The 23,164-nt window shown below is 43.6% G+C and overlaps 2 long non-coding RNA genes across 3 annotated transcripts in view; one reads left to right on the top strand and one right to left on the bottom strand.

Annotated features, from left to right (window-relative positions):
• LOC139359741 (uncharacterized) overlaps positions 1–10,814 on the top strand; it is a 66,765-nt gene extending 55,951 nt beyond the window's left edge. Inside the window, exons 2-3 of the long non-coding RNA XR_011616132.1 lie at positions 9,947–10,041; positions 10,676–10,814. This is a non-coding gene — a long non-coding RNA (uncharacterized lncRNA). The remainder of the gene's footprint in view (positions 1–9,946; positions 10,042–10,675) is intronic.
• The window catches only part of LOC105463211 (uncharacterized), a 47,587-nt gene that overhangs the window by 12,338 nt on the left and 12,085 nt on the right, over positions 1–23,164 (bottom strand). For both annotated transcript variants that reach the window (XR_011616130.1, XR_011616131.1), the window contains exon 2: positions 2,407–2,464. This is a non-coding gene — a long non-coding RNA (uncharacterized lncRNA). The remainder of the gene's footprint in view (positions 1–2,406; positions 2,465–23,164) is intronic.

A 23,164-nucleotide genomic window follows, 5' to 3' on the forward strand; every position in this document is an offset into this window, starting at 1 on the left:
CAACCCAATTAATCTCTTTTACTTATTTTCAAATGTACAATTCTATTATTGTTGACTATAGTCACCATGTTGTGCTATCAAATACTAGGTCTTATTCATCCTTTCTAACTGTGTTTTTTGCACCTATTAACCATCCCCACCTCCCGCACACCCTCCCACTATGGAAAGGAGGGTTATTTGTTTATTTTTGAGACAGAGGCTTACTCTGTCACCCAGGCTGGAGTGCAGTGGCATGATCTCAGCTCACTGCAACCTCCACCTCCTGGGTTCAAGCAATTCTCCTGTCTCAGCCTCCTAAGTAGCTGGGATTACAGGTGCCCACCACCATGCCTGGCTAATTTTTGTATTTTTAGTAGAGATGGGGTTTCACCATGTTGGCCAAGCTGGTCTCGAACTCCTGACCTCAGGTGACCCACCTGCCTGGGCCTCCTAAGGTGCTGGGATTACAGGCATGAGTCACTGTGCCCGGCCAGGAAGGAATATTTTAAATAGGCATGTGACACAGCCTGATTTGTAGTTTAGAAGGACCCTCATGGCTTTAGTGTGATAAGCAGATGAGAGCTGGGCAAGACTAGAGATTGAGAGCCAGGTGAGGAGAAGCTACTTAGCTGGGCAGGAGGCCCTGCCCTGGGAAGCTGCATGATGCTGGGGCCATGGAGAAGCAGGAAGCCTAGAACCTACAACGTCGTGGTTTTAAATGGTACAATGCAGAGATCCACAAGAGATGCCACAAAGGGCCTCCCTGGAGGGACAGATAGGTTAGGAATTAGGATGGTGGAGGGTGAGGGTGTGATATGGTTTGCCTGTGTCCCCACCCAAATATCCACTATTTGAATTGTAGCTTGTTACTTGAATTGTAGCTCCCACAATTCCCACGTGTAATGGGAGGGACCCAGTGGGAAGTAATTGAATCATGGGGGTGGGTCTTTCCTGTGCTGTTCTCATGATAGTGAATAAGTCTCATGAGATCTGATGGTTTTATAAAGGGCAGTTCCCCTGCACACGCTCTTTTGCCCACCGCCATGTAAGACATGCCTTTGCTCCTCCTTTGCCTTCCACCATGATTGTGAGGCCTCCCCAGGCATGTGGAACTGTGAGTTCATTAAACCTCTTTCCCTTATAAATTACCCAGTCTCAGGTATTTCTTTATTAGCAGTTGAGAACAGACTCATACAGGATGGGACTTGGCACTAAGCAGGACAGCACTATTAGCTCACCAGCATCCCTGCAACGTGAAGGGCTTGACTTTCATCTATCTTACGTAAAATTTGGTTGGGAGAAAAGATTCAACTACTAAAAATGCTGTAGGACAGAATGAATAAAAGGCTACATTGGGAGACTCTTAAGGGTACTTCCACCTCGCTCCTGGCTTCTGTGAATCAGAATCTCTGTGGGGGGGTCGGCCTGGGCTCCTAGAACTTGTGCAGGGGGTAGCTGGGGCCTGTGGAGCAATCAAGATACCTAAGTAAATGAAAGAGGCTCTGAAAAATGCTGTCAGGGCTCCATCTAAAAGATGATTTAAAAATTCACAGGAAAGAGAAAGGACACTTCAAGCAATTGCTTAACAGGCAAAGCCTCCCAAAGCAATAATACTCACTAACAGCCCAGCATCTGGTGATGATGTGAAAATGCCTGTATTAGAAAACTGGAAAATGGGACCACTGGAGTTTCCAAGAAGTGGTTGCATAAGCTCAAGGATTTCTTTGGAGCTGTTCTGAGTAAAGATGAAAGTGGCAAGAGGCACAGGAGGAAGAAAATCACTCACTGCTTGAGGCTGCCAGGTTCAGCTGACATTTTCTGTCTCATCGCGTCTACCTAGAAATACTGGGAAGGACGTTGTTTTAGGGAAAAGCTATCTCTAGACCCCTAGATATTGGAAGGACATCCCCACTCCACTATGCAGAGCATTACGGCATGACATTTAAGAGCCCCAACACTAGAGCCAGATGGCCTGGGTTGAAGTTCCATCTTTGCTGCTTTTGTTGGCAAAGTAGCCTAATCTTCCGTGCCTCAGTTTCTTCAGCTACAAAATGGATTTGTAATAATAAAATCTACTTTTAGGATTGGTAAAGAATTAAATTGGTTAATTTGATGTACAATGCTTAGAATAAAGCCCAGCACTTGGGGCTAGTAATTGGTAGTTACTATTGAACCAAAGGCTAAAGCCAGTACATATTTAGAACAGGGAATATGATAAATACTGTGTTTTATGGTTTGCGGTGGGGGGGGGGGCATCTCAGCACTGGATAGGAAAAGAGGCACATCCTTCTCTCTTCAAACAAAAGGGAGATTGGGCCAAAGAGTCTAGCACGAACCAGGGTTTTCAAATAGCTTCATATGGCTGTGTGGCAAAGCCAGGCTGATTCCCCAAGCACAATATGCCTGCAATTATGTTACTTTACATACCTAATAAACGGGCATGTGTTTGTTTTCCTCTGTCAGCAGAAAGAAGACATTTCATTGTCTGAAGGAAAAAAAAATAACATTCCAGGCTTACTGACAGAAGCTTTTACAGGAAACAAAACCCACAACAACTTCTCTCATCAAGGGCTCTTCAGACTGTTTCTAAACACTCACAGGAAGGCCAGGCTGACATTTTACACATGATTGACTGAGAGAGCTATGCTTGCTTCTGGATATGTGCGTGCTTGTATACGTGTGCAACTGTGTGTGCGCACGCATATATGCCTGCACGCAAGCACACGGGTGCTTACCTGGTCCTGTAGCTCAGCCTAAACAAAGATTCAGACTTGCTTAGGCATAAATAACGAGTTGGTGGGGCCAGAAGCTGCCTAGGGTCTATTCATATAGATTGATTTGCATTGTGCCAAGGGGAATTGGGAAGATAGAGTGGAGGAGACAGCCTGGTGATTGGTTCAGGGGCCAGGATAGCAGCTGAACCCATGCAATCCTCCCTGAGACTTTAGTGAGTCTGCAAGGAACGAGCCCTCTTTGTTTGCAAGACCTCCAAGGCCAGCAGGATAAAAGCTTGGCAACCATGAAGTGAGAGCCATCCTTAGAATGAAGTCAGCACAGAGGAGAAGGATGGAGAGAGAGATCAGTCCTGATGCCCTCGTGTGGTGGCTTGGCTGGCACATGCTGTGCCTATCTTCCCACTAGGAGCCTTAGCCTCATGCCCAGTTGATCCCTCCACTGGTGTCAAGTGAGCTTGAGTTGGATTATCTGCTACTTGCTGCTGATGCGCCACTCACAGTCTCCCTGGATTATCCCAGCACCTGAGCCGTTTCTGATTAGACTGGTGTTCATGGGGGTGTGAAAGTCACATTCTCAGAGAAAGAAAGTGACGAATGACCTGTACTGCAGAACCCACTGTTATGCCTAGACCGTTTATTCCCCGAAGAAGACCACCAGAGTCCAGAGTCAAAGCTAAGCAGCAAGGATCTTTATTACAGGTTCGAACCTGGAACTCTCCCTCGCTCGTGAAACGAGACGGGCAGGAGAGCTCCCCCACTCAGCTCCGAACAATGTTATATAGTCTAAGAAAAGTGGGCATAGAGTTATTATACAAATCAGATATATGATTGGCTAGTGTTTGAACAAGGCGATTTGGCTAACTATGATTGGTTCCTGCCATTTCTGATATTTTGGTTCAAACTTTGAGGCGGGAGAGCAGGTTTATGGCAGCAAGAGTTTATCTTACTTAAACACGTCTTGTGACCTTGCCTCAGAACTTACAAAATCTCTGGTATGTGCAAAACAAAATCTCTGGTACGTGCAGAAAACCAGGTACTCACAGAACTTACAAAATCTCTGGTATGTGCAAAGATTAGAGGGCAGAACAAGGGTGTAGCGGGTGGGGGGCGGGTACACATCTATCTTTGTGTCCTTTCACCACCAGTAACAACCCCACCCTACACCCTAGCCCAGGTTCCTTAGCTGTCTGTCAAATCCAGGAGCCAAGACGCCCGGTGGAGTCCCGCAACCTTTTGCAGTCTCTGTGTCAGAGGCGTTGGAACTAGAATGACTCCATCTTGAAAAAGGGCTGGGTAAAATGAGGCTGAGACTTACTGGGCTGCATTCCCAGGAGGTTAAGGCATTCTCAGTCACAGAATGAGATAGATGGTTGGCACAAGATACAGATCATAAAGACCTTACTGACAAAAAAGGTTGCAGTTAAGAAGCCGGCCAAAACCCACCAAAACCCACCAAAACCAAGACTGAGCTCTGGTTGTCCTCACAGCTCATTATAAGCTAGTTACAATACTTCAGCATGCTAAAAGATACCCCCACCAGTGCCATGACAGTTTACAGATGCCATGGCAATGGCAGGAAATTACCCTATGTGCTCTAAAAAGGCTAAGAAGCCTCAGTTCTGGGAACTGTCCACTCCTTACTCTGAAAATTCATGAATAATCAACCTCTTGTTTAGCACACAGTCTAGAAATAACCATAAAAATGGGCAACCAGCAGCTCTTGAGAATACTCTGCTGAGAGAGTAGCCATTCTGTTATTCCCTTACTGTCTTAATAAACTGGCTTTCACTGTATGAACTCGCCTTGAATTCTTTCTTGTGAGAGATCCAAGAACCCTCTCTTGGGGGTCTGGATTGGGACCCCTTTCCTGTAACCTGGGCATGATCCTTATACCTACTGGGTTGGTCTAGGCCATGGGACAAAGCTTTTGCCAAGTTTTTCCTTTCCTTGTTGCAACTAGCTCCCATGCCTGCATGCCTGTGATAATACTCTTCGTTCCTGGTTCCTGGCATAAAACTCTTAAAACCCTTGGAACTTCCTAAATGATAGGGTGAACGGAGCATCTTTTGTTATTTCTTCTAGGGCCATTTCCATCATAAGAACTGAGTTTATGCTAAAGAAGCCACTTGGTGGGCACCAAGATAACTTCAGGAATCGGTTGACAGAAGAATCATCAATGTGATCAAAAGGGCTGGAACTTTCAGCCCCACCCCTCAATTTCCTGGGTACAGGGAGGGGCTGGAGATTGAGTCCAATCACCAATGGCCAATGATTTAATGAACCACGGCTACATAATACAGCCTCCATTCAAACCCCTAAATGACAGGGTTTGGAGAACTTTGGAGTGGGCTGAACACATTGAGATTCTGGTAGGTGGAGGGTGATGTGCGGTGGGGAGCGCAGGGGAGCGTCACACACCCCTCGTCCCTTACCTTGCCCCGTACATCTCTTCCATCTGGCTCATCCTAGTTGCACCCAGTATAATAAACCAGTAATTGTAGGCAAAGCATTTTCTTAAGTTCTGTGAGCTGTTCTAGCAAATTATCAAACATTTGGAAGGGATCACGGGAACCCCCAATTTATAGCAGGTGGGTCAGAAATACAGGTGGCGACGGGGACTTGAGACTGGGATCCGAAGTGGGGGCAGTCTTGTGGGACTGAGCCCTTAGCCCGCAGGGTCTGCACTAACTCTGGGTAGGTAGTGTCAGAATTCAATTGATTTGTAGGACACCCAGGTGGTATCCAGTGAGTGGAAGGACTGGTTGTGGGTGTGGAAAACACCCACACGTTTAGAGCAAGAAGTGTTGTGTGTGAAAACAGTGCAGGCTGCCCCAGTATTCCAAGTTGCCGCAGCTCAGATGAAAGTCTCCCTCAGTTTCTGCCTGGGGCTTCACTGCCTGCCCCAGGTGTCCAAACCCTGAACCCAGCAACTGGGCCCTGTCGTTGTACACTTAATTAACTGCTGATTTCAATATTTTTGCTGGATAGAGCTAAAACTAGGAGGAAGTGAAAGGAAGGAACGAGCAAGAGAAGAAAGAAAGAAGCTATCACTCATTGAGTTCCTATATCATGTTATTTAATGCCTCACTACAGTGCTGTGAAAACAGCATCATGGTTTCATTTTACAGATGGACATACTGAGGCTCCACGAGATTCATCTCTTTCCCAAGGTCGTACCGCTAATGGAGAGGGACCCCAATCCAGACCCCAAGAGAGAGATTTTGGATCTCGCACAGCAAAGAATTCAGTATGAGTCCACAGAGGAAAGTGAAAGCAAGTTTATTAAGAAAGTAGAGGAATAAAAGAATGGCTACTCCTTAGACAGAGCAGCCCCGAGGGCCGCTGGTTGCATAGTTTTATGGTTATTTCTTGATTAGATGCTTTAAAAGGGTGAATTTTTCATACCTCCCCCTTTCAGACTGGATTGGGTAACTTCCTGATGTTGCCATGGCATTTGTAAACTGTCATGGCGCCGTTGGGAGTGTAACAGTGAGGATGACCAGAGGTCACTCTCATGGCCGTCCTGGTTTTGGTGGATTCTAGATGGCTTCTTTACTGCAACCTGTTTTATCAGCAAGGTCTTTATGACCTGTATCTTGTGCCATCCTCCTATCTCATCCTGTGACTTAGAATGCTTTAACCATCTGGGCATGCAACCCAGTAAGACTCGGCCTCATTTTAGCCAGCCCTTATTCAAGATGGAGTTGCTCTGGTTCAAATGCCTCTGACAATATCCTCTACTTGGTGGTGGAGTCAGGGTGTGAACCCATGTTGGGTAACCAAACAACCAGAAAGGGCTTCATTATGACCCAGTGCTCTCCCAAGGAAGCCTGACTGCTTGATTTCTGGACTCCCCACTTAGGGGTACCACATCCTGGCCGGCTGTCCCCAAACTGAGCACCCACCACTGCGACCACAGCTGGCCCCTGGCATCTCTCTTCAGTTCCAATCCCTGAAACCCCCTTGGCCTTGAGAGTAGTGCTCTGACCACCGCCAAAGTCTTTCTCTTATCAAAGAATCCAGCCAAGGATTCAGCCTGCCTGATCCTCACATCTCCTACCCTGAAGGCAAAACAAAGATGAGGTTTATATTTTCCTAATGCCCCTTCTAAACCCTTGCACCTCGAAGATAGGTCTGAGGACCTGTCTCAAGGTGAATGCCAATTTCTTCTTCATTTCAGCACTTTCCAGAATGTTTTTTTCTTTCTCTAAAATCCATTTGAATCTCCCGCTCAATGCAGAACACCTTAGAAGTATAACAAAAGGGCCTCAGATTCTTTATCTATATCATGCGGTCTCACCAGAAGGTAGAAAAGACGCAGGGGAGTGGAACACGGATGCAGGGGAGTGGAGCCCAGGCCATTATTTGTTATTATTATTTTTTTTAATGAACTAGCTTGTTGTCAAAAGAAGACAAGATATGAAGATTTTGGATATGTGGGTTTCACTCATTCATTGCAATTAGCTTTTATTTATTTATTTATTTGAAACATGGTCCTACTCTGTCACCTAGGCTGGCATCCAATGGTATAGTCATATCTCACTGCAGCCTCGAATTCCTGGGTTCAAGTGATCCCCCAACCTCAGCATCCCAAGTAGCTGGGAAGACAGGTGCTTGCCACCACAGCTGGCTAATTAAAAAAATTTTTTTTTTGTAGATGTGGGGCCTCACTATGCTGCCCAGGCTGACCTTGAACTCCTGGCCTCAAGCAGTCCTTCCGCCTCAGCCTTCCAAAGTGCTGGGATTACAGGCATGAGCCACCGCACCTGGCCAACAACCTCTCTTAACTTATCTTTCTTCATGGAATTGGGATAATTAAAATAATTAGACAAATTATACAGGTGGCACTCCATCCTGGGGCCACCAGCGACATCAGACTAATAATAGCTTCAAGAAGCCAATGCATCAAATCCGCTTGGAAAGAAGGATGCCCATGTTCTTGGCATCTGCATGACTTCTTCGTGGTTGCTGCTTTTGAGCCATCTGAGAAGGGATCCTTGCCTAGGTGCTTAATCAGGGCACCCCCCAAAACTGAAAACCATTGAGTTATGACAGCCGCTGCTCATTTCAGCTTTTCCTATGATGCCCTGCCTCAGGGTTTCTCAGACACAACACTGTTAGCATCTGGGGCTGGGTTATGTTTTGTTACAGCAAGCTGTCCTGTGAATTGCAGGACGCTTAGCAGCTTCCCTGGCCGCTACCCATTAGATGCCAGTAACAACACCTACCACCCAATTGTGACAACTAAATCTCTCCCAACATTGCCGACTCTTTCCCATGGAGGGCAGAATTGCCTCCTGTTGAGAACCCCTGTTCTGACCAGAAATGGGCAAGCGTGGTTCTCTCCCTCACCAGGATTGCCCCCTATCCCAGAACCTCTATATCTCAAAGAGACCCCCAGTTCTCAGTCATGCCCCTCATCTCGTTGGGGCTCAGCCCACAGTGGCCAACAAATACCACGTGCTATCTCCATATCCACCTCTTACTCTCCGAGAGCCCGCCTCCCAAATCCCTCCTGTGCATTGCCTTCATTCAAACACCCCAGCCCACCTTTCCATCAGGGAGCTCAAGAGTCTGAAATCCAGCGGATGCCATCTGGGACACTCATTGCTCACACATAGCCACTTCTCTTGCTCTCTGATCCCTTAGCAACCAATGGCCCACATGGATTCACATGCCTTTGATTTGTGATTTCAAAAGCATCCACTCTTCAAAAGCCTCTGGTGAATAACATTTGTTATATATAACAAAGCATATATAAACAATAACAATAACTACATATATTTATGTAGTTATTATTGTTACATAAATATATGCAATATATATGTGTGTATTTATAATATGTATCATATTATACATATGATATTTGTATGATATGTGTATTTATAATATGATACATATATGTATCATATAAAACTATATTATATATAATATAGCTATATATTTATATTATATAAAACTATATTATGTATGTGTTATATATTTATATTATATATTATATAGTTATATATTTATGTAGTTATTGTTATAAATATATAACATATAAATATATGTTATATATTTGTTTATATTTAAATATTTTTATTACATATAAACATATATTTATGTAGTTATTATTACATAAATATATGCAATATATATTTATGTATATTTATAATATATATCATATAAATCTATATTATATATAATATAGTTGTATATTTATATTATGTATTATATAGTTGTATATTTATATTATATAAAACTATATTATATATAATATAGTTATATATTTATGTAGTTATTGTTATAAATATATAACATAAATGTTATATATGTTATATATTTATGTTTATATTTAAATATTTTTATTACATATATACATATATTTATGTTTATATTTAACATAAATATATTGTTGTAAACATAAATATATGTAGTTATTATTATAAATATATAAATGTAATAAATGTAAATAACATTTCTTGTGCCTTTTTGTTGAACACCTACTATGTGCCCAACATTTTAGATACCTAATGTCATTTAAGCTTTGAGCAAACTTACAAAGACGGACCCATGGAGCACTTCCTAGCGTTTCATTATACCATGTAGGTTCACCGGCATATATTTTTCAGATCTCATTTCAGCAAAATGTAAGATTCTAGGGGGAAAAAAGTGCAAAGTGGTTCCCCACGACATTGTGAAGCTCAGGGCTAAACTTACCTTTTCCTTTGTTTAAAACACATTTTTTTTTTTTTTGAGGTGGGTCTCACTCTGTCACAGAGGCTGGAGTACAGTGGCACGATCTCAGCTCACTGCAACCTCCTCCTCCTGGGTCCAAGCGATTCTCCTGCCTCAGCCTCCCAAGTAACTGGGACTACAGGTGCATGCCACCACACCCAGCTAACTTTTAGTATTTTTGGTAGAGACAGGATTTCACCATGTTGGCTAGGCTCGTAAAACACTTCTTTATTCTGAGCTCTCCATTTGTGTAACTTTTTTCCTACTTTCTATGCCTCATCTTCAAGATAGCTTCCTCAAGAAGGCCTCCCTTACTCTCCAAACTAGGCCAGCATATACTTTGGGATAATTTGGCTGCAAATAACAGAACTCTAATTCACTAAGCGATAAAGAAAATAAATTTGTAAATTACGTTATTTTAAAAGCCCAGAGGTATGGTCAGCTTCAGGTAAAGTTTGATCTAGCAGGTAAACAATATAACTGAGACATAGCTCTTTCCCTCTGTTTCCCAGGCTTGCTTCACATCTATCCGTTCCATTTACAACAGCCTTTCCCTTCGGGTTGGAAGATGACAGTTAAGAGCTCCCTTGCCTAACTTCTTCCAGATGTAAGTCCAATAAAGTAGGCAATTTCCACCTTTTCAGTAATTCAAATATCCTCAAAGTAAATCTGGTTGGCCTCTATGACCAGACTTGCATAATGTGTTAATCTCCAAACAAATCACTATGGTTATAACCAAGAAGAGCTTACCTGGGGGGTTGAAAAGGAGGATCAACACCCTCAAAACCACGAGACTGGGAAATTTGGGGTGCTGCTAATAAACGGGGAGATGAAATAAATTCTGAACAGGTGACAAGCATCCATTAGAATCTCATTTTTTTTTTTTTTGAGACAGGATCTCACTCTATCACCTAGGTCGGAGTGCAGGTGTGCAAACACAGCTCACTGCAGCCTTAACCTTCTGGGCTCAAGCGATCCTCCCACCTCAGCCTCCCAAGTAGCTAGGACAACAGGCGTGCACCACCACACCTGGCTAATTTTTGTATTTTTTTGTAGAGACAATGTTTTGCCATCTTGCCCAGGCTGGTCTTGAACTCCTGGGTTCAAGCAATCATCCTGCCTTGGCGTCCCAAAATCCTGGGATTATGGGCATGAGTAATTACTGGTCCAGAGGCTCACTTCTTGATTTTAACTTTCTAAATACTGACTGACCCTCCTCTGTGATTCCTTGATCCATGCAGGAGTCCTCCACCAGAATGTAATACCCATGAAGTTGAGGATTGAATCCCTCTCCTGTGCCGTATACCATCCCTTATACCTAACGCAGCGCCTGGCACATACTGAGTGCTCAATAACCACCTGTCAAATGAATTCATGAAAAGGCAGGTGAGTAAAATGAATGAATCTGCTGACTGAATGTGACCTATGATGTCTCAGGGCCTGTTGCAGGGGGTAAGAAAGAGGTGAAGCTGGTAGATTCAGGAGTCTGCAAATCCCTGCTTAAACCAGATCGACACATCGTATACCTGTTTTGCATTTTGGAGGGCTCTTCTTAAGATTTCATTTGCTAAAAGGGTTTCACTGCTTTGAAAAAAGATATCTTTGAAAATCATTGCTGTAATGGGGAAAAGCAAGGCTTTGAAATCTGAAAACCTTGGGTGAACTCTCACATTTTACTGAGTTTTATGTCAAAAAAAAAAATTGCAAACTCACTACCGTGGTCTACAAGGCCTTGTGTGCTGGCCACTACCTACCTCCGGCCATTCCCACGGCCACAGTGAAATAACCACAGGACTTCCTTTCATGTCCTTGGTTTTCTCAAGGCCCTTCCCCTCTCACATCCTGTGCACACGCTGTGCACACTGCCAGGAGCGTTCTCCTCCACCCCTGCTCCCAGTGATTTATACGACTGGCTCCCTCTCCATTTCTATTCATCTGCCCAATAGCTGCTCAGAGAAGCTATCTAGAACATTCTGTCTGATGTAAATATGCACCTATTTTCTACCTTTTCAGCCTCGTGATGTTTGCTTCGCAACTTTATTTTCATTAGTTTTTTCATTGCATTTTTAGCTCCCCAAGTACGATATGTCACCCCACAAGGGCAAAGGTAGTGTCTGTCTTGGTTGCCACTGTGTCTCCAATGCCTAGAATGCTTTCAGGCATAATTTTTTTTTATCAGTACTTGCTGAATGAATGGGAATAGTTACATGACATCAATAGGAACCTACCTGAACCTCCGTTTTCTCGTCTCTAAATTGGGGATGATACAAATTACCTCTCAGAAAGTGGTAATTATGAATTAAGTGGGACCCTGTCTGCAATGCCCCTGGCACTGGAGGGCCACGTTAGCATTCGCTGCCTGACTTTCTGCCTGCCTGCCAACTCTAGGCTCAGCAGCTTCAGGCTGGGGAGCCTCACTTGGAACTAAATTACATCTAAACCCAGAGCCATCCTTTAGCTGTGAAACTGACAGGGGCTTGCAATCCTGCCTGTCAGCCTTAAGCTGCCACACATCTGAACACACAAACTGAAAAATTAATGTCCCTGGAAGGCACTGTCTCCCTTCCCATAGACACCACTGACCTTCTCACTGTTTGGGTGAAAGCCTCAGCACTGCAGGGCTGGCTGGAAACAGGGAAGAGGATAGCATTCTTCTTGCATCTGAGGGCAATGGCAGGACCTAGTGTCTGGGCTGAGAACTCATTAACTCAGTATGGGAACTGGCAGGCACATCTGAGGTGAGAGCAAAGGCTCAGGTGACCTCCACATTCATTGTTAGAGTCTGTAGCCCATCTCTCTGGGCCATCAGCAGGCCAGATCCAGACAGGGCCAGGTGGGAGTCATAGGCTGGGAAGAAAGGGGCTCAAGGAGTGCACCAGAGTGAGGAAGAGAACACCATTAGACCGTGATTGTAATCTTGTAGATGCTTAAGAGCAACAGGGTCTTTCACGGCCTTGCAGGCAGACCAACAGACAACCCACTGCAGTCCTTCCAGCATGATGGCAGAGGTAAGCTCAGCATTTTATGATAGACCTTGGTTTCGGCTTGGACCATTCCTAGACACCTAGACTTATCATCTGCTTCTTCCTTCTCTTGTCGTCTGAGACCAGTGTTCTAAACCTGGCCACCCGGAATGTGGTCTGCAGATGAGCAGGAGTGACAGAATCTTTGGATGTTTGTTAAAATGCAGAGTCTCAGGCTGCACCCCAGACCTGCCACTCAGAATTGCATTTCAACAGGGGACTTGCATATGCGTTGAAGTTTAAGGACCCTGTTGTGAGCTGCAGTGATAGTTAATTTTATGTGTCAACTTGACTGGGCAATGGAGTGCCCAGATAGCTGCTTGCACATTATTTCTGGGTGCATCTGTGAGGGAGTTTCCAGAAGAAATTAGTGTTTGAATCAGTGGACTGAGTAAAGCAGATCCCAATGTGCATAAGCGTCATCTGATCCATGGAGGACCTGAATAAAACAAAAAGGTGTAGGAAAGCTGGGGTTGCTCTTGGCCTGGCATCTTGAGCTGGAACATCAATCTTCTGCCCTGAGTGCTTCTGGTTTTCAGGCCTTTGGACTTTGAAATCTGCAACACTGGTCCTCTGGCTCCCACTGCCAGGCCTCCTTCAAACCACAGCACCAGCTCTTCTGGGTCTCCAGCTTGCAGATGGCAGGTTGTGGGACTTCTTGGCTTTTATAATTGCTTGAACCAGGCCAGGCACAGTGGTTCATGCCTGTAATCCCAACACTTTGGGAGGCCGATGCAGGTGGATCATCTGAGGTCAGGAGTTTGACACCAGCCTGGCCAACGTGGTGAAACCCCGTCTCTACTAAAAATACAAAAATTGGCTCAGTGTGGTGGTGGGTGCCTGGAATCCCAGCTACTTGGGAGGCTGAGGCAAGAGAATGACTTGAACCTGGGAGGTGGAGGTTGCAGTGAGTCGAGATTGCAACACTGCACTCTAGCCTGAGCAACAATATAATATGTAATATATTAATATTTAAAAAATCATAAAATACAAAATAAAATAATTGTTTGAACCAATACCTTATAATTTACAGACATATACCTTCTATTGGCTCCGTTCCTCTGGAGAACCACAGCTGTGGCTTTACAACCCAGTGGTGTCCATTGTGACATGTGTTTTGTAGTAGTCCGTTCTTGCATTGCTATAAAGAACTGCCTCAGACTGGGTGACTAATAAAGAAAAGAGACTTAATTGACTCACAGTTCCACAGGTTTTACAGAAGCCATGTCTGGGGAAGCCTCAGGAAATTTACCATGGTGGAAGGGTGCAGGGGAAGCAAGCACACTTCACATGCCGGCAGGAGAAAGAAAGCAAAGAGGGAAGTGCTACACACTTTTAAACAACCATATCTTGTGAGAACTCACTGTCATGAGAACAGCAAGGGGGAAATCCATCCCCATGATCCAGTCACTGCCTACCAGGTCCCTCCTCCAACATGTGAGGATTACAATTAAACATGTGATTTGGGTGGGAACCCAGAGCCAAACCATATCATGGTGTGAGGGTGTGTGCAGTGCAATGGTTATAAGCTTGGGATTTAGGGTGGAAAAATGAGCACTTGTATCCCAGCTCTACCACGCTGGGGGACTCTGACCTCTTTCTAAACCTTAGCTTTCCTGAAAACATGAAAGACAAGAGGACTCCTGGCCAGGCGCAGTGGCTCACGCCTATAATCTCAGCACTTTGGGAGGCTGAGGCGGGCGGATCATGAGGTCAGGAGTTCGAGACTAGCCTGACCGACATAGTGAAACCTCGTCTCTCCTAAAAATACAAAAATTAGCCAGATGAGTGGTGCTCATCTGTAATCCCAGCTACTCAGGAGGCTGAGGCAGGAGAATCGCTTGAACCCGGGAGGGGGAGGTTGCAGTAAGCCGAGATCACACCACTGCACTTCAGTCTGGGCGACAGAGTGAGATTCTATCTCAAAAACAAACAAACATACAAGAGGACTCCTTTCTGGGACTGTTGGAAGGATGAAACCAGCCAATAGAAGGAATGAATCATTCACCGCAGCACCTGCCACATACTGCGTGCCTTGTGCCTGTTATTATTATTATTATTAATTTTTTTATTTCCAAAGGTTATTAGGAAACAGGTGGATTTGGTTACATGAGTAAGTTCTTCAGTGATGATTTGTGAGATTTTGGTGCCCCCATCACCCAAGCAGTATACACTGCACCCAATTTGTGGTCTTTTATCCCTCACCCCCTTCCTACCCTTTCCCTCTGAGTCCCCAAAGTTCATTGTGTCTTTCTTATACCTTTGCATCCTCATAACTTAACTCACATATGTGAGTGAGAACATACGATGTTTGTTTTTCCATTCCTCAGTTACTTCACTTAGAATAACACTCTCCAGTCTCATCCAGGTCACTGCAAATGCCATTAATTCATTCCTTTTTATGGCTGAGTAGTATTCCGTCATGTATATATACCACAGTTTCTTTATCCACTCATTGATTGATGGGCATTTGGGTTGTTTCCACATTTTTGCAATTGCAAATTGTACTGTTACAAACTTGCCTGTGCAAGTATCTTTTTTGTGTAATGACTTCTTTCTTTCTGGAAAGATACCCAGTAGTGGGATCGCTGGATCAAATGGTAGTTCTACTTTTAGTTCTTTAAGGAATCTCCACACTGTTTTCCACAATGGTTGTACTAGTTTACTTTCCTACCAGCAGTGTAGAAATGTTCCCTGTTCACCAAAACCGTGCCCACATCTATTATTTTTTGAGATTTTATTATAGCCCTACTTGCAGGAATAAGGTGGTATTGCATTGTGGTTTTGATTTGCATTTCCCTGATCATTAGTGATGTTGAGCATTTTTTCATACATTTATTGGCCATTTGTATATCTTCTGTTGAGAATTGTCTATTCATGTCCTTAGCCCACTTTTTGATAGGATTGCTTGTTTTTTTCTTGCTAATTTGTTTGAGTTATTATAGATTCTGGATATTAGTCCTTTGTCAGATGTATAGATTGTGAAGATTTTCTCCCACTCTGCGGATTGTCTGTTTACTTTGCTGACTGTTTCTTTTGCCATTCAAAAGCTCTTTAGTTTAATTAAGTCACAGGTATTTATCTTTGTTTTTATTGCATTCACTTTTGGGTTATTGGTTATGAAATCATTACCTAAGCCAATGTCTAGAAGGGCTTTTCCAATGTTATCTTCTAGAATTTTTAAATTTTTAGGTCTTAGATTTAAGTACTTGATCCATCTAGAGTTGATTTTTGTATATGGTGAGAGAAGAGGATCCAGTTTTATTCTCCTACCTGTGGCTTGCCAATTATCCCGGCACCATTTGTTGAATAGGTTGTCTTTTTCCCATTTTATGTTTTTGTTTGCTTTGTTGAAGATCAGTTGGCTGTTTTTGGGTTTATTTCTGGGTTCTCTATTCTGTTCCACTGATCTAGTGCCTGTTCTTATGCCAGCACCATGTTGTTTTGGTGCCTTATAATATAGTTTGAAATCAGGTAATGTGATGCCTCCTGATTTATCCTTGCTTAGTCTTGCTTTAGCTATGTGGGCTCTTTTTTGATTCCATATGAATTTTAGGATTGTTTTTTCTAATTCTGTGAAGAATGATGGTGTTATTTTGCTGGAATTGCATTGAATTTGTAGGTTGCTTTTGGTAGTATGGGCATTTTTACAATATAATTCTACCTATCCATGAGCATGGGATGTGTTTCTATTTGTTTGTATCATCTATCATCTCTTTTAGCAGTGTTTTGTAGTTTTCCTTTTAGGGATCTTTCACCTCCTTGGTTAGGTATATTCTTAAGTATCATTTTTGTCAGCTATTGTAAAAGGGGTTGAGTTCTTGATTTGATTCTCAGCTTGGTCACTGTTGGTATATAGAAGACTACTAATTTGTGTACATTAATTTTGTATCTGAGAACTTTGCTAAATTCTTTTATGAGCTCTAGGAGCTTTATGGAGGAGTTTTTAGGTTTCCTAGGTAAACAATCACATCGTCAGCAAATAGTGACGGTTTGACTTCCTCTTTACTGATTTGGATGCCTTTTATTCCCTCCTCTTGTCTGAGTGCTCTGGCTAGGACCTCCAGTGCTGTGTTGAAGAGGAGTGTTGAGAGTAGGCATCCTTGTCTTGTTCCCATTCTCAGAGAGAATGCTTTCAACTTTCCCCAATTCAGTATTATGTTGGCTGTGGCTTTGTCATAGATGGCTTTTATTACATTAAGGCATGTCCCTTGTGTGCCAATTTTGCTGAGAGTTTTAATCATAGAGAGATGCTGGATTTTGTCTAATGATTCTTCTGCATCTATTGAGATGATCATGTGATTTTTGTTTTTGATTCTGTTTATGTGGTGTATCACATTTATTGACTTGCATTTGTTATACCATCCCTATATCCCTGGTATAAAACCCACTTGATCATGGTGGATTATCTTTTAGATATGTTGTTGGATTTGGTTAGCTAGTATTTTGTTAAGGATTTCAGCATATATGTTCATCAGGATCATTGGTCTGTAGTTTTCTTTTTTGCTTATATCCTTTACTGGTTTTGGTATTAGGGTGATACTGGCCCTATAGAATTATTTAGGGAAGATTTTCTCCTTCTCTATCTTGTGGAATAGTGTCAATAGAATTGGTACCAATTCTTCTTTGAATGTCTGATAGAATTCTGCTGTGAATCTCTCTGGTCCTGGACTTTATTTGTTGGTAATTTTTTATTACCATTTCAATCTTGCTACTTGTTATTGGTCTGTTCAGAGTATTTAATTCTTCCTGATTTAAGCTAGAGAAGTTGTACCTTTCCAGGAATTTATCCATCTCTTCTAGGTTTTCTAGTTTATGTGCATAAAGGTGTTCATAGTAGCCTTGAATGATCTTTTGTATTTCTGTGGTATCAGTTGTAATATCTCCCATTTCATTTTGAATTGAGATTATTTGGATTTTCTGCCTTCTTTTCTTAGTTAACCTTGCTAATGGTCTGTCAATTTTAATTATCCTTTCAAAGAATCGCTTTTTGTTTCATTTATCTTTTGCTTTTTTTTGTTTGTTTGTTTCAATTTCATTTAGTTCTGCTCTGATCTTGGTTATTGCCTTTCTTCCACTGGGTTTGGGTTTGGTTTGTTCTTGTTTCCCTAGTTCCTTGAGTGTGACCTTAAATTATCTATTTGTGCTCTTTCGGACTCTTTGATGTAGACTTTTAGGGCTATGAAATTTCCTCTTAGCACCTCACTTGCTATATCTCAAAGGTTTTGATAGGTTGTGTAACTATTGTCATTCAGTTCAAATAATTTTTAAATTTCCATCTTGATTTCATTTTTGACTCAATTACCATTCAGGAGTAGGTTATTTAATTTCCACATATTTGCATGATTTTGAAGGTTCCTTTTGGAGTTGATTTCCAGTTTTATTCCACTGTGGTCTGAGAGAGTGCTTGATATAATTTCAATTTTCTTGAATTTATTGAGCCTAGTTTTGTGGCCTGTCATATGGTCTATCTTGGAGAAAGTTCCATGCACTGTTGAATAGAATGTATAGTCTGTGATTGTTGGGTAGAATGTTCCGTAAATATCTGTTAAATTCATTTGTTCAGGGGTATAGTTTAAATCTATTGTTTCTTTGTTGACTTTCTCTCTTGATGACCTGTTTAGTGCTGTCAGTGGAGTATTGAAGTCCCCCATTATTATTGTGCTGCTGTCTATCTCATTTCTTAGGTCTATTAGTAATTGTTTTATAAATTTGGATGCTCCAGTGTTAGGTAAATATATATTTAGGATTTTGACATTTTCCTGTTGGCCTTGTGCCTATTATTAATTATTGTTAAGGCTACTAAATTGCTTCTAGTAACAAGGTATCCATGCTTGTGAATTATTTACTCCCTCTTTTCTTTATTGAAAACTTTGAGCAGATTCAAGTTAATCTTATACTAGGTGCACTCCCACCTGAATTAGGAACACTGTGGGAGGAAAGTGTAGACCCAGAGAGAGGCACCGGGAGCTGCAGCTCTCTCCACCCTCCCTGAGCTGCCACTGCTGATGATCCAGGAGAAACTCAGCCCTTTCATAGAATAACAGAGCTGTGTTTTTTTCTAACTACAAATGGGGTCACGATGTTTTCACAGTCTGAATCCCACCATGGTAGAGTCTGGACAACTGAAAGTCCTCTGTTGTGTGTGTTACAGAAAAAACACAGCAGAAATCATTGATTTAGCCCAAAGCTGAGCAGCCCTGAGAGTGGAGAGGATCTGAGCGGATGGTCATTCTGGATCTGCGTGAGGGCAGGAAAAGGTGACAGAGAAGAAGGAAAGAGGGACAGGACACAGGACAGAAGCCAGAGGGCACCACAGATGGGATGTGGACAGTTCTGGGGCTCAGGTTAGAACTGGGATTGACGTCAGGCACGGTGGCTCATGCCTGTAATCCCAGCACTTTGGGAGGCTGAGGCAGGCAGATCACCTGAGGTCAGGAGTTTGAGACCAGCCTGACCAACATGGTGAAACCTCGTCTCTACTAAAAATACAAAAGCTGGCCAGACGTGGTGGTGTGTGCCTATATTCCCAGCTACCTGGGAAGCTGAGGCAGTAGAATTGCTTGAACCTGAGAGGCAGAGGTTGCAGTGAGCCAGGATCATGCCATTGCACTCCAGCCTGGACAACAAGAGTGTAACTCTGTCAAAAAAAAAAAAAAAGAACTAAAGACCTGGGATTGGGCTGGGGTTAGAGCCAGGGTTAGGGTGTGTGTTCATTTTAAAGCCATGGTTCTCAGCTTGGGTTACATTACAGTCACCTGGGGGACGTATTAAATTCCTGGGATCCACCCCTTGGAGACTGTGATTCAAGTGGTGAAGTCTGGGCATGAGTATTTGTTAAAAGCCTGCAGGGTTGAGAACTCATGAGGATGTGAAGAGATCCATGCAAGAAGCAAGCGACAGGGACCACATTCAGAATGAAGAGTCATCCACCCTTCCATTCAGGTCCTCTCCTGAGCTTTTAGCCCCGAATATCAGAAGACCCAAGCCAATTCCAGAATAATGCAGTAGTAAGTGCTCAAACCAGGGAACTTAAGTCCCGTTTGATTTATTTAATTAAGTCAAGAAAAAAAGGCAGGGTTGGGCCCAGGTCTTAGGTGGAACACGCTTCCAGGTCGCACTCATTCGGAGAAGGATGCAGCTTAGACACAGACCTGGTCGGTGTCAGGCCTGGATACAGAATTGATTTATGTCTTTGTGCCTCTTTCTCTCATGGCAGGGCTATTGTTAGGACAGGCTGGCACCCGTAGAAAGCACCAGTGGGCTTGTGTAGATGGCTTCCCTCCACTTCCAGTGGGAAATCGACCTTTGGAAAGACAAAGTTTCACTCTTGAAAAAGATTTTTAGCTCCCCAATGAAAATTCTCAATACTATATAAAGAGACAAATATTTATATATGTGTATGCACGTACATATATATTAACTTTCAATCACGCTTAACATTGATGGAAATCCTTAGCAATCGGTGTCTAAGAAAACATCCTCTGTTAAGGCTGTAACTGACTGTGTTAGTTGCCCTGCTCGTCTACCCACATAAATAGCTCCAACCAATGAAACAAAAAATCTAAAATTAAACATAAAAGTGCAACATCAACTGCCAATGTTTCCTGGAAAGTCAGTAGATACATATGGTCCCATTTTGCAGATGAGGACGTTTAGCTGCCATAGGTTCATTGAGTCATTTACAAGGTTGAACTGATCTCAAAGTGTATACAGCCTCTACCTCTGCCTTCTGGCAAATGTCTGTTTCAATTTTAGGAAGAAGGTCAACTTTCAGGGTACCATGAAAGGAAAAAAAAAAAAAAAAACAGAGAAAACATGGTTGCTCCCAGTCTCCTGTGTCAGTTTAGCTCCTGGTGGGCACCAGGCTGCAATGAAGTTGGCACAAGATCAGTATTACAGAAGCCGAAGCATGAATTGCCCACCTTATTCCTCCCATGCGCCCATGATGCAAGCAGGGTCTGCACCCAAGTCCCAGCCCCATTTCCACCTGTGCCCAGCCTGGAGGTGTCTGGCAACAAGGCATCACATGTTGATTTCTCTTAGCTGATACTAATGAATGATAGGGTACTCCCTATATGGAGGGGCCACAGGCATTCTTTCATTAATTTATTTATTCAATTATTCAATAAATATTTACTGAGCAGCTACTACTTTCCAGGCATCGTTCTGGGAACTTTTTGTGCATGACTTAATGGAATTCTCATTTAGAAAAAGAAAACTCTGGCCAGGAAGTGTGGCTCACACCTATAATCCCAACAATTTGGGAGGCCAAGGTGGGAAGATCACTTGAGCCAGGAGTTCAAGACCAGTCTGGACAACATAGCAAGACCCCGTCTCCACAAGAAATTAAAAAATTAGCGAGGAGTAGTCATCTGTCATCATCTGTCTCAGCCGATGTCATCATCTGTCTTAGAGGATCCTCCTGCTTCAGCCTCCTGAGTAGCTGGGACTACAGGTGTGCACCACCATGCCTGGCTAATTTTTAATTTTTTTGTAGACATGGGGATCTCATTATGTTGCCCAGGCTGGTCTCCAACTATTTTGATCTCTTATTGCTAGACACTGCACTAAATATTTTGCATCATTTCATCCTCCCCTCAATGCTATGAGGTTGCACAAATGATATCCCCATTCTTCAGGTGGGAAAACTGAGGCTCAAGCGTTTGTAATCTCAGCTACTTGGGAGACTGAGGTGAAAGGATCACATGAGCCCAGGAGTTTGAGGCCGCAGTGAGCTATGATCATACCACAGCACCCCAGCCTGGGCAACAGAGCAAGACCCTTTCTGTAAAAACAAAACCACACAAAACAAACACAAAAACCTGATATAGGGATTGCTATCAGGTTCACCTCACAGGTAAGGAGATGAATGCTTATGCAGATTGTGACTTGCATGAAACAGCACCAGAAAGCACCAGTGTCACACTCAGATCCACCTTTATCCTAACTCCCCAGACCTAACCAACGCCTTCTCAGTATCACCCAAAGCCTAGGTCCTCCCTTATTCCATGGGGTAGCTGCGCACAAAACCAGGATCTTCCAGCTGCAGATAGAGCAGCTCAGTAACTCCCAGCCTTAGTTACAGGAAGGGCAGGGAGGAGAAGACCTAATTATAATTGTCTAATGAGAAACCACTACATCCTTTGGAGACAGACGATGACAGAGACAGGGGGACAACAAGGAGTGAAGGAAAAGACAAAAATAGAGGCAAGAGGCAAGGAGGAGAGAGATGAAGAATGAAAGAGAAAGAAGAAGGGAGAAGGGATGGAAGATACGAGCAAGCAGAGAGAGAGAGAGAGTGGGAGAGGAGGGAGCAGCAGCAAGAAACACAGGGGAGGCGGAGAGAGAAAAACCAAGAAGACAGAAAAAGTGGGGAAACAGACCCAGAAAATCGGAGGGGAGGAGGCAAGAGGCAGGCACAAGGGAAAACACAGGAGGCAGACAGCAAGAGAGGAGAGGGAGAGGGAGAATCGGAGCCCCCCGCCTGCTGTCACACACACGCACACACACACACACACTCTCTCTCTCTCCTGTGGTTGGTTGTGTTTTGTGCATGTTCCTCTGAAGAGACCCAGGGAGCAGTCGTCCCTGCAGCACCGCCCTCGTGCTCAGCCAGGGCAAAGGAGATGCCTATCAGACAGGTGCTCTGTAAAGGAGCTAGCTCCCAAGGTAAAATTGATTTTATATGTTTGTTTGTTCTGACCTTGACTGTTCCCCATTGAGACGCCTCAGAAGCAGCATTGAATATACGAGGAGATATGAATGTGTCCATGCCAGGGCAGCTCCATGCGGGAAATGCCACAAGCCCTGAGCCAGCAGGTGGACCCGTGAGCCTCGCCATCCAAGGGGCAGGGTTGGCTCAAAGGACCACAGGCTGTGATGCACCTGGGGCTAACAGAGTCATGAGGCATGTTTGAGGCCAAGAATGTCGACCCAAGGAGAAGGGAATGCGCATCAGAAAAGATGCAAGAGAAATGGAAAAACCTACATGGCTAAGAGGCTGATTCCAGAGGTGCAATGACCTAGGGAATCTGGCTAACAGTGCTTCCTCCTCCTCCTCCTCATCCTCATCATCATCTCTTTACTTTAACCTCCTTTTTCTTTTGTTTTGGTGGAGTCTTGCTCTGTTGCCCAGGCTGTAGTGCGGTGGTATGATCTCAGCTCACTGCAACCTCTGCCTCCCAAGTTCAAGCAATTCTCCTGCCTCAGCCTCCCAAGTAGCTGGGATTACAGGTGTGCACCACCACTCCCAGCTATTTTTTATATTTTTAGTAGAGACAGGTTTCCACTATGTTTGCTGGTCTCGAACTCCTGACCTCAAATGATCCACCCACCTTGGCTTTCCAGGGTGCTGGAATTACAGGTGTGAGCCACCATGCCTGGCCTATTTTAAACCCTTAAAAAATTAACGTAACTTTTTTTATAGAAAGGGTCTCACTCTGTTGCCCAGGCTAAAGTGCATGATCTCACTCTGTTGCCCAAGCTAAAGCACATGATCTCACTCTGTTGCCCAGGCTAAAGGCGTGATCATAGCTCACTGAAGCCCCAAACTCCTAGGCTCGAGTAATCCTCCAACTTCAGCCTCCTGAGTAGCTGAGAAAACAGGTGCCCATCATCATGCCTGGCTAATTTTTAAATTTTTTGTAGAGACAGCGGCCTCACTAAGTGGCCCAGGTTGGTCTCCAACTATTTTGCCTCTTAATG

The sequence above is a fragment of the Macaca nemestrina genome, chromosome 18, assembly GCF_043159975.1.
Source record: "Macaca nemestrina isolate mMacNem1 chromosome 18, mMacNem.hap1, whole genome shotgun sequence".
Taxonomy (NCBI): domain Eukaryota; kingdom Metazoa; phylum Chordata; class Mammalia; order Primates; family Cercopithecidae; genus Macaca; species Macaca nemestrina.